Here is a 9186-nt window from a genome sequence, read left to right as displayed (position 1 = left end):
GCAGAATGGAGTGATATCAGAATTTAAGATGGCAAAAATTAGGTTAAAAGAATGAGTTTTAAAAGCTCCCTTTAAATTTGTACTTAACATTACAATCAACAGGACACGCAGTCTGGCGTCAAGGTAGAGCAGTGGTGAGCACAGTCGCCTCACAGCGAGAAGGTTCCGGGTTCAATCCCTGCTCAGATCTTTCTGTGTGAGTCCGCATGTTCTCCCTGTTCCTGTGTGGGTTCTCTCTGGTACTCCAGCTTCCTCCCACAGTCCAAAGACATCAAGAGGGGACCAGGTTAATCCAGACTCTGAAGTGTTTTAAAGACACACCTGGAGGCTTTGGACAAAAGCGTCTGCTAAATGAAATTGTAGAATTGTAGAATTGTAGGGTTTATGGATTGTGATGTGCAGGTCTTTATTCTGAGCCACAGTGAGGGAAAAAAGGCAAGTCCGCTCCGTTCTGTCAATGCAGGAGGGACCTTTGAACTTTTGAATTGTATTTTTGTTCCAATGTCAGCATGAAAGTAATCCTTCCCTCACCCACTCTACATCGTTGGAGGTGTTGATGTCGATGGCGTAGAGGTCAAAGCACCTGTTACGTTAACTTGGATTCAGTTTCTGCAAACCATCTCCATTTCAGCACAACTGCACTCCACTGACAAAGTGAATTTATACAGGCACTGAATTATGGCCCTGGTTTACCAGGCTACATGTAAGTGGCAAGTCTCAAATTTGTGTGTGAAATCCCAGCTCCATGTCAGACAAGATCCATGACAAATGGAGTGCCATCAAACCTGGATGTGATTGTTCCGATGATGGGATTTGAGAATGACACTAATCACCAGAAACCAGCAACCAATGTTGATCATTACAGTGCATCTGAAATGAAACTGATTTCCTTCCATCTGTCTCTGTGTTTCTCTGAAATGTTTCAGCATCTCTATGACTCACGCCATGATTACCTTTTCATCCACAACCCGTCTCTTCTTGAGTCTCCTCGTCTCTCTCTCTCCTACCACTCCCCGGTTCTCTCCTGCGACGAGAGAGGGCTATGCGAAGCCGCTTCTTTTGTTTGGGTCACAACCTAGCAGGGGACGGCTACGACGTGGTCACCCTACGGCGAAAAGGAGCGTATGTCATTGACATGAAGACCTACCTGAACTCAGATGGCAACTGCACTCTCCGCTCCAGTCCTCATCAAGGAAATAAGCTGCAGAAGTTAACTGTTGACAGACGGATGCAATCATTCTACATCAAGAATCTACAACGCCTCATTTTCACGCTACACAGGTGAGCTGTGGAGGCGCTCTCATTCCTTCGGAACACCTGATCTGACTGGCCAGTGCTCCACCGCTCAGCACTGAGTTCCAAAGGGATTTGGACGCACTCCCCCGTGACTACACTGACTCAACCAAAGCTCAGTACGAACGCATCATTCAGATCTACGGAACACGTTATATCCACCAGGATGAAACACACTCCACTTTGAGCTAACACAGGTGGTAGGGGGTATCGATTGGGCAGGAGAGTTCTCTCTCAGCCACATTGACTCCCAGGACTATGAAAAGTGGCTGAAAACCCTCAAGGACCACCCTGATGTCATTAAGTATTCTCTAAAACCGCTGTATTATCTGGTGCAGAATGAGACAAAGAGGACAGAGCTGAAAGCCGCCACAGAGGAGGACTTGAAAGCCAATCCCATCAGTCACTCTGCCAGTCAACCAGTCTGCAGCACCAATGAACCCAACATAAATACGGACTGCTGTCCCAAAGAGGCCAGGAAGGGAACTCTGACGGTGACTTACATCAAGGCCCAGAATCTGAAGGGAGACTGGTGGAGCACAGCTGACGCGTATGTAGAAAAAAATCAGGATTCAAAAGGAAGGGACTATAAATATGTTTCCAATACATCCACTGATACAATTGCCTTCCTTTCCTGTCGTTCCAAATCACAGATATGTCAAGTTGAAGTCTGACTCAACCTCCAAGACAACCAGAACGATCCATTCAAACAATCCCGTCTGGTACGAACAGTTCAACCTGGGCAAGGTCAGTACAAACATTTCCAGATCAGCCAAAAATAAATGCCTGGACGTTAAGACTAATAAATTACTTTAATCAGTCACAGCTGAGGACCCAAAGGATTTGAACTGGAATAGTGGAGGGAAACGTGTATTTATGCTTTCATACCAAAATGGTGAACAGATTTACTGAGCATCAAACAAACTGATATACAAACTCAATTTGTGATACAACAAGAAACGGTGGGAACAGACGAGGGCAGGGGGGAGCTGATTGGGGAGCTGATTGGGCGGCTGTGAGCGGCGAGGGCTGACTAACTGACGAGACACAGGTGAGTCACGTAAAACAAGGCGGGAAACTGACAAAGATAGGAAGTATAAAGCAAACCAGACACAGGATGGAGGGGAATATGAAATAGAACAGGGACCACCGTAGAACAGGTTCAGACCAAACCAACATCAAGGCTGCGTTACTTCGGATGGCAACTTAAGGAAAACATCTAAAACTGTAGTTCAGGGAAAGACCAACTCAGTGTCCAAAAGTCCATAATTATTCTTCCATGGTTTTCCGAGGACTGCATCTGATTGATGGCAGCTTCCAAATTGGATTTTGGTGTGATTTAATTGTAATAAAATGATCCCAAGTTTGCTGAAGTGCTGCTTTATGATGACAGTAAACCGACTGTCGCCCAAATAGATTTAATTTGAGTTGGAGGCATAATATTAGGATACAGTATATACTTTATCACCCTCTCGTTTTTATGAGTTTAAAAGATAAACTAACATGATTTTACAGAATGAGGTTAAGGTTGTTGGGGGTTTTTTTTTGCGTCAATGTTGCAGTTATTACTGTTAAGTTTCCACAATTTCATTTCTGAAGAAGAGAGGCACCTTAACCCTTAAGTAACATTTGGCCTGGTGGCATTACATGGGATGGTGAATGTCAACTATTTAAGGAGGAGAACAGAACACGCACTTGCTGATTTAATCAACTTCTGCTGAGTTTATGCTGAATCAAAACCAACATTTCAATTTACAGCTTTTTTAAGGGGCCAAACGGCGATATACTCTTGGCATTTACTGTATATATTTTTGGACATTGCAAGGCACCCTGTAGAATGACAAGCCTGTGTTTGTTTAAGCCACTGAGGCGCCATCTTGTGGTTAAATAAGAGCATACCAGGTCAAACTTCAGCAGGTGAAACCTGGTGTGATGCTTGAACAGAGAGCCAAGATTCTGGACAAATAGTTGGGTCCATAGTGTGTTTTCCTGGATATTATTTGTTTGTTTGTGTGTTTTCTGATGGGGTTCAGTAAAATCAGTCTTTAAAGGGAAGTGAAGCAGCTAAACACACAACATTGTTCAGCTACAGATGTTTTAAATGCAGTCATAAGAACAAAACTTGTCACTGGTATTTTCAGATATCTGATGTGTGTATTAAAGTTGGGTGAATGTGTCTCTGAGAACAGTGAGCCTTTAAATGAAACTGTTTACCCCGAGTACTTTGGTGGGCAGAAAGATCACCAACACACCGCTGGTACCAAAATATGAGTTCATCTTTATTCAATAAACTACATTTTTAATGTTAAACAATCTCAGGATAAAGTGAGTGTGATTAGAAGAGTGTGAGTGGGGAAATGCCACCCAGATGGTGGAGCCGACAGGACGAGCAAAAGCGAATCAGTACCAACACTTTGTTGCCTGTTTAGTGCCAGAAAAGTGCAGGTGAACTTAAACTTGGCCCCTCAGTCAGTCAGCGGCGTTTGTAACATCTTAAAAATACTCTTTGCTATCCATTTTACAGTTGGAGGTATGTGATATTTCTAATTTGTGTCATCTTCATTTTTATTTTGTAATTTTTTTTAACTTTTTTTTTTTTTTGCAGGTGAACACTGATAATCCTCTGCAGGTCTGGGATGAGGACTGGCTGTGGCACCAGCATCTGATTTCATGTTGGAAGACGGTGAGACAGGGGACGCACAAAATCACCTGCTCGTCTTCAAATGGTCATGTGGAGCTCTGGTACACTCTAACATGTGACACCCACCTCACCGGAGACAAATGTAACCAGAACCAACCATCTCCAAACTGAGAGATGCATTCTGGGTGGCACCGTCTCTGCAAAGGCTGCTGGCATATGCTTAATCAAGTGTCCTGATCAATTTATGAATTGTTTTTACTAAAATGTAATTAATCAACGAGTCATTCAGTCTCTCACATTTTTCAGTTCCTACTCCACTTTTTGGACTATAATTATAGGCTCTAACCTGTCAGTACTTAATGCTCTGTTAAGGACTTTGAAATCTATTGTTTACTTCACCTGACGTACCTTCAAGCTCAGGCCCTAAAAATGAGGGGGAACCAATGCAAGACCAGGAATGCTTTGTTATGCCAGACTCAAATATGTGCTGAGTAATAGACCCTTTTATCTGTGTTTGGTATTGCTTCACTCAATTGCACAACACAAAATGTATGTGGAGCGTAACGACATGAGTTACCTGCTCTCTACTCGTGGAACCGGCTCTGTTTGCTCTGCACATGCTGCAGCTCAAGCTGAGCTGGTTCTCCAGGTAGGCCTTTAATGTAAATATAGACAGAAAACTCACAGAAATGTGTAAAAACAAACAAACAAACAACAACAACAACAACTAAAAAGAGAATCTTCAGTCCCCCCACAAAAAAGTCAGACGTGCAACTGGAGCAGTACAGCCCAGTATTGCACCTGGAGCAACATTTTTCAGTTGAAACTTGAGCTGACCTTTGCTCCATATTTGACTTTGTTATAATTATTGCATTTCTTTAATTGTCTGTTCCATAAATATTCACTTTTTTGTATTCAGATACAATTTAGGAGATTTGATTCATTTTGTGCAATTCAGGCCTCTGAAAATTTGCATCTTATCAAGAATCTCCAGCTAAATTAGTGGCTCTGTCAGCCACGAGGATGCTTTCATCAGCATCTTAGCATGTTAGCATTCAGTAATTAGCAATGAATGTAACACATCTGCAGCTGATCAGAAGATGATTGCCATCCATCCCTTTTCTATCCTGTTAAGGGTCACGGGGGTGGAGCCTATCCCTGCAGCCTTCAGGCGAGAGGTGGGGTTCACCCTGGACGGGTCACCAGTCCATGGTGGGGCCAACACATAGAGACAGACAACCATTCACACTCACAGTCACACCTACAGTCAATTTAGAGTCTGGATTAACCTGGTCCCCTCTTGATGTCTTTGGACTGTGGAGGAAGCTGGAGTACCAGAGAGAACCCACACAGGAACAGGGAGAACATGGGGACTCCACATAGACAGACCCCATGCCACCCTCAGAAGATCATTGCTTCACAAATATTCAACGTTAATCCCACGTTGGCTCTGAGAACTCAACACACTGTGAAAACATAGGCAATAGGCATCACCTTCTTAAAATAATCGCCTCTGCCATTTTTTTCAAGTTTTTTTGGAAAACACAGAGAGCAAAACAAAAGGAACAAGCTTTCCAGAAATATAAGATACAGTAACAGATGCCACATAATTGACCCGATGTCCAAACAATGAGTGGGCAGAAATGAATGAAGTTAATCAGGGACTATGACTCAGGATGCAAAAACAAACCACCTGTGTGCTCAAGATAAACTGCACACTTTGTGAAACATGCCGAAAAGCACTGATGCCTAGGGCGAACCTTTAAAGGTACAATCGGTGCACTGTGTTTGAAAGATAGGAGTGGCGCTGTAATGGGTAGGTCATCATGTGTCATAACCATTGATGGGGAATGTTAACTTACCTGATGTGTGGCATGGTTTGTGTAATAGAGCTGTTTGTTGTTTATGTCATGGAAATGGTTCAGAAAAGGGCAGACAGAATCAAAACAAAAATTGGCAAGTGAACCATCTGTCAATCACCACCCATCATTGAATGACTTGTGTGAGTCAAGTGTGAATGGTTGTCTGTCTCTATGTGTTGGCCCTGCGATGGACTGGTGACTTGTCCAGGGGAAACCCCGTCTCTCGCCCTGAAGGCTGCTGGGATGGTTAGAATTGTCTTATTCTTTTGTAATGATTATATGACATACATTCAAAGGTTGTCTGAAGTTCAGTTGCTTTGTACTATATAATCTTTTTCCTTCATGCATTGCATTCAATATCAGTGGTGTTTGTTTGTGAATATTATCTTGCTGAACAAATTGTGTAAGTCTCATAAACTTGGGTGCGAAACACCTGATTTTCTGCAATAATCCAACACCCAGAGAGAGACTCCAGTTGGTTGTTGGTCGAGGGAACCTATGACAACGTCAACTTGCTGGTGGACTCCAAAAAAATGTCCTCAGTGCCAATGTATTGTCCTAACAAGGATGGCTGTACAGTCACTGCCAGGGCTTCATCTTGTCTTGTAATGCCACTTTGTACCTCAAGAGGTCAGACTGAGTCGCTGTGGAGCAGGCAGCAGCAGCTGGGGTCAGACACTCTGCAGAGGAACCTGTCTTCAAACCTTGGCACCTGCATCCGCCTTCTTTTAGTCAAGTCTCCACAGCTTGCGACAGCAGAAGCAGGTGCTGGAGCATCAACTGCCTGGTAGCATGCTGGTTTGCTGGGAGACCTGAGGCTTTTACTTGTTTGAGATTTCCTAACAGTTCTACCTTGAAAATGAGAAATCCTCATTTTGTTCAGTTTTGATCTCATTTTAAGTGATTCACTGAATTTCGCACCTGTGAATAAAACAACAGCAAATCAAACTGTTAGCAATTTGTGGTTGATATGCATTACGGTGATGAAGTGAAGACGATTTTGGTACAGTGGTGCACTGGTTAGCACCGTCGCCTCACAGCAAGAAGGTTCCAGATTCGAGCCCCGGCTCCAGCACGGGGTTTTTGAGCTGACCTCAGGTTGACACGCATTCAGAACAGAAAGCTGACAAACAAGCAAGCGTGTGGTCCTTGCTGGCTGCTCTGGCGCCAAACCGCTAGACCTGCTGTCCCGATACCGGTGAGCGTGTTACGTCATTTCCTGCCTGTAATACTGTCGCTGTGTTGTTCGACTCTCTCAATCCTCCCTCAGGTGCACTGCTAACTTAATCGCTTTAAGCACCACTGTATACGACGTTTTGGTGTAATACATAGGTTTCTGTCACTTAAGTCTTTAGCAGGCCTTTGCTCTGAAATTCCTCGTTCTATTTGTTATATTTGCCACAGGTCCACTAGCTCACCTTAGCATACTAGCTATGGCCGCTCTCTCTCTTTCCGCCTCTCCCCCCACCTCTCCCTCCCTCTCCTGCTCCATGTGCCAGATGTTTAGTTACTCCTCTGCCTCCTTTAGTGATAATGGTACGTGTAAAAAGTGTAGTTTGTTTGTAGTCCTGGAGGCGAGGCTTAGTGAGTTCGAGACTCGGCTCCGCACCATGGAAGCTAGCGCTAGTCCTTTACCTTCAGGAGCTTCTCAGTCCACCTTAGCGGGTGCGGAGCCACCTAGCCTAGCCACCGCTAGCAGCTCCCGAGCAGCCGGGAACTAGCCAGTCCCGCTGGGTGACATCACGAGGGAAACCTAGACGCAGTAAGCCCGTGTTTGCCCACCAACCCCTTCATGTTTCCAACCGCTTTTCCCCACTCAGCGACACACCCGCTGAGAGTGAAACTCTACATGTCGGCTCTGTTGCTCGCAGCCCCGCTGTGAAGCCGACATTAGTCATTGGCAGTTCTGTTCTCCGCAACGTGAAGGTGGAGAGTCCAGCGAGCATAAAGTGCATCCCAGGGGCCAGAGCGGGCGACGTTGAGGCAAATCTAAAGCTGCTGGCAAAACGTGAGGTTAAATACAGTAAGATTGTGATACATGTCGGCGCTAATGACACCCGGCCTCGCCAGTCGGAATTAACTAAAGTTAACATGGCTTCGGTGTGCAACTACGCAAAAACAATGTCGGACTCCGTAATTTTCTCTGGCCCGCTGCCCAATTTAGCGAGTGACGACATGTTTAGTCGCATGCGGTCATTCCATCGCTGGATGTCCAGGTGGTGCTTAGATAACAACGTGGCTTACATAGACAATTGGAGCTCCTTCTGGGGAAAGCCTGGTCTGATTCGGAGAGATGGCGTCCATCCTACTTTGGATGGTGCATCTCTCTTATCTAGGAACATAGGCCAATTTATTAGCAATACTAATCCCTGACAAGCAACCAGAGTTCAGCCCAGCAGGCAGAGCTGCAGTTTAACTCGCCCCTCTGCTGGTTCCTTCGTGTTGTCACCCACCCAGCCTATAGAAACTGTGTCTGCCCCGAGGCTTTATAAGCCTGCACCCAAACCTGGAGGAGTAATTTATAGCAACTTAGTTCAAATTAAAACCACTGCTCCAGCAAATCAACCCAATACAACAATTAAATGTGGTTTGCTTAATATTCGATCTCTCACATCCAAGTCTCTCCTAGTGAACGATTTAATTACTAATTATCAGATTGGTGTATTAGCACTCACTGAAACCTGGGTGCAGCAAGATGAGTATGTTAGTTTAAATGAATCTTCCCCTCCTGGTTACATTAACTACCATGTACCTCGCACCACTGGCAGAGGAGGAGGAGTAGCTGCAATCTATCAGTCAAATTTGGTGCTTAACCCTCGACCTAACAGTTCATTAACTCATTTGAGAGCTTTATTGTCAGCTTTTCCCACCCAGACTGGAAAGCAGAGAAACCACTCTTACTTGCTGTGGTGTACCGTCCTCCTGCACCTTATTCTGAGTTCTTAGAAGAATTCCCTGACTTTCTGTCTAACTTGGCATTGAACTCAGACAAAGTCATTCTAGTGGGTGACTTTAACATCCATGTGGACGTCAATGATGATTCTCTGGCCGCTGCGTTTAAGTCGCTTCTTGATTCTGTTGGCTTCTGTCAGAGGGTAAACAAACCCACTCACACTTTTAATCACATCCTTGATTTGGTACTCACTGATGGAATAGAAGCTGACCGAATCATAGTTCTTCCTCAGAACCCCGTCTTGTCTGATCACTCCTTAATTACATTTGAATTTACTTTAACAAATTATGTCCTACCTGGGAAAAAGTCCCGCTTCAGTAGATGTCTATCTGACACTGCTGTTTCTAGATTTAAGGAGCTTATTCCAGCAGAGCTTGCTGCCACACCTTGTAGTGATATAATGGGCAGTTATGCTGATTTCACCCCCTCGCAGGTAG

The 9186-nt window shown here is 44.6% G+C and overlaps 1 long non-coding RNA gene across 1 annotated transcript; it reads left to right on the top strand.

Moving 5' to 3' along the window:
- The first annotated feature begins 1634 nt into the window (after positions 1–1634).
- On the top strand, positions 1635–3945 carry LOC147257821 (uncharacterized). Its single transcript, XR_015117638.1, has 3 exons — positions 1635–1843; positions 1947–2040; positions 3899–3945. It is a non-coding gene; the product is annotated as an uncharacterized LOC147257821 (long non-coding RNA).
- Positions 3946–9186: the final 5241 nt, after the last annotated feature.

The sequence above is a fragment of the Aulostomus chinensis genome, chromosome 8, assembly GCF_037954235.1.
Source record: "Aulostomus chinensis isolate RoL2024-O1b breed Wild chromosome 8, RoL_Achi_v1.0, whole genome shotgun sequence".
NCBI classification, from domain to species: Eukaryota; Metazoa; Chordata; class Actinopteri; order Syngnathiformes; family Aulostomidae; genus Aulostomus; species Aulostomus chinensis.
This window is presented reverse-complemented; position numbering and strand designations above follow the sequence as displayed.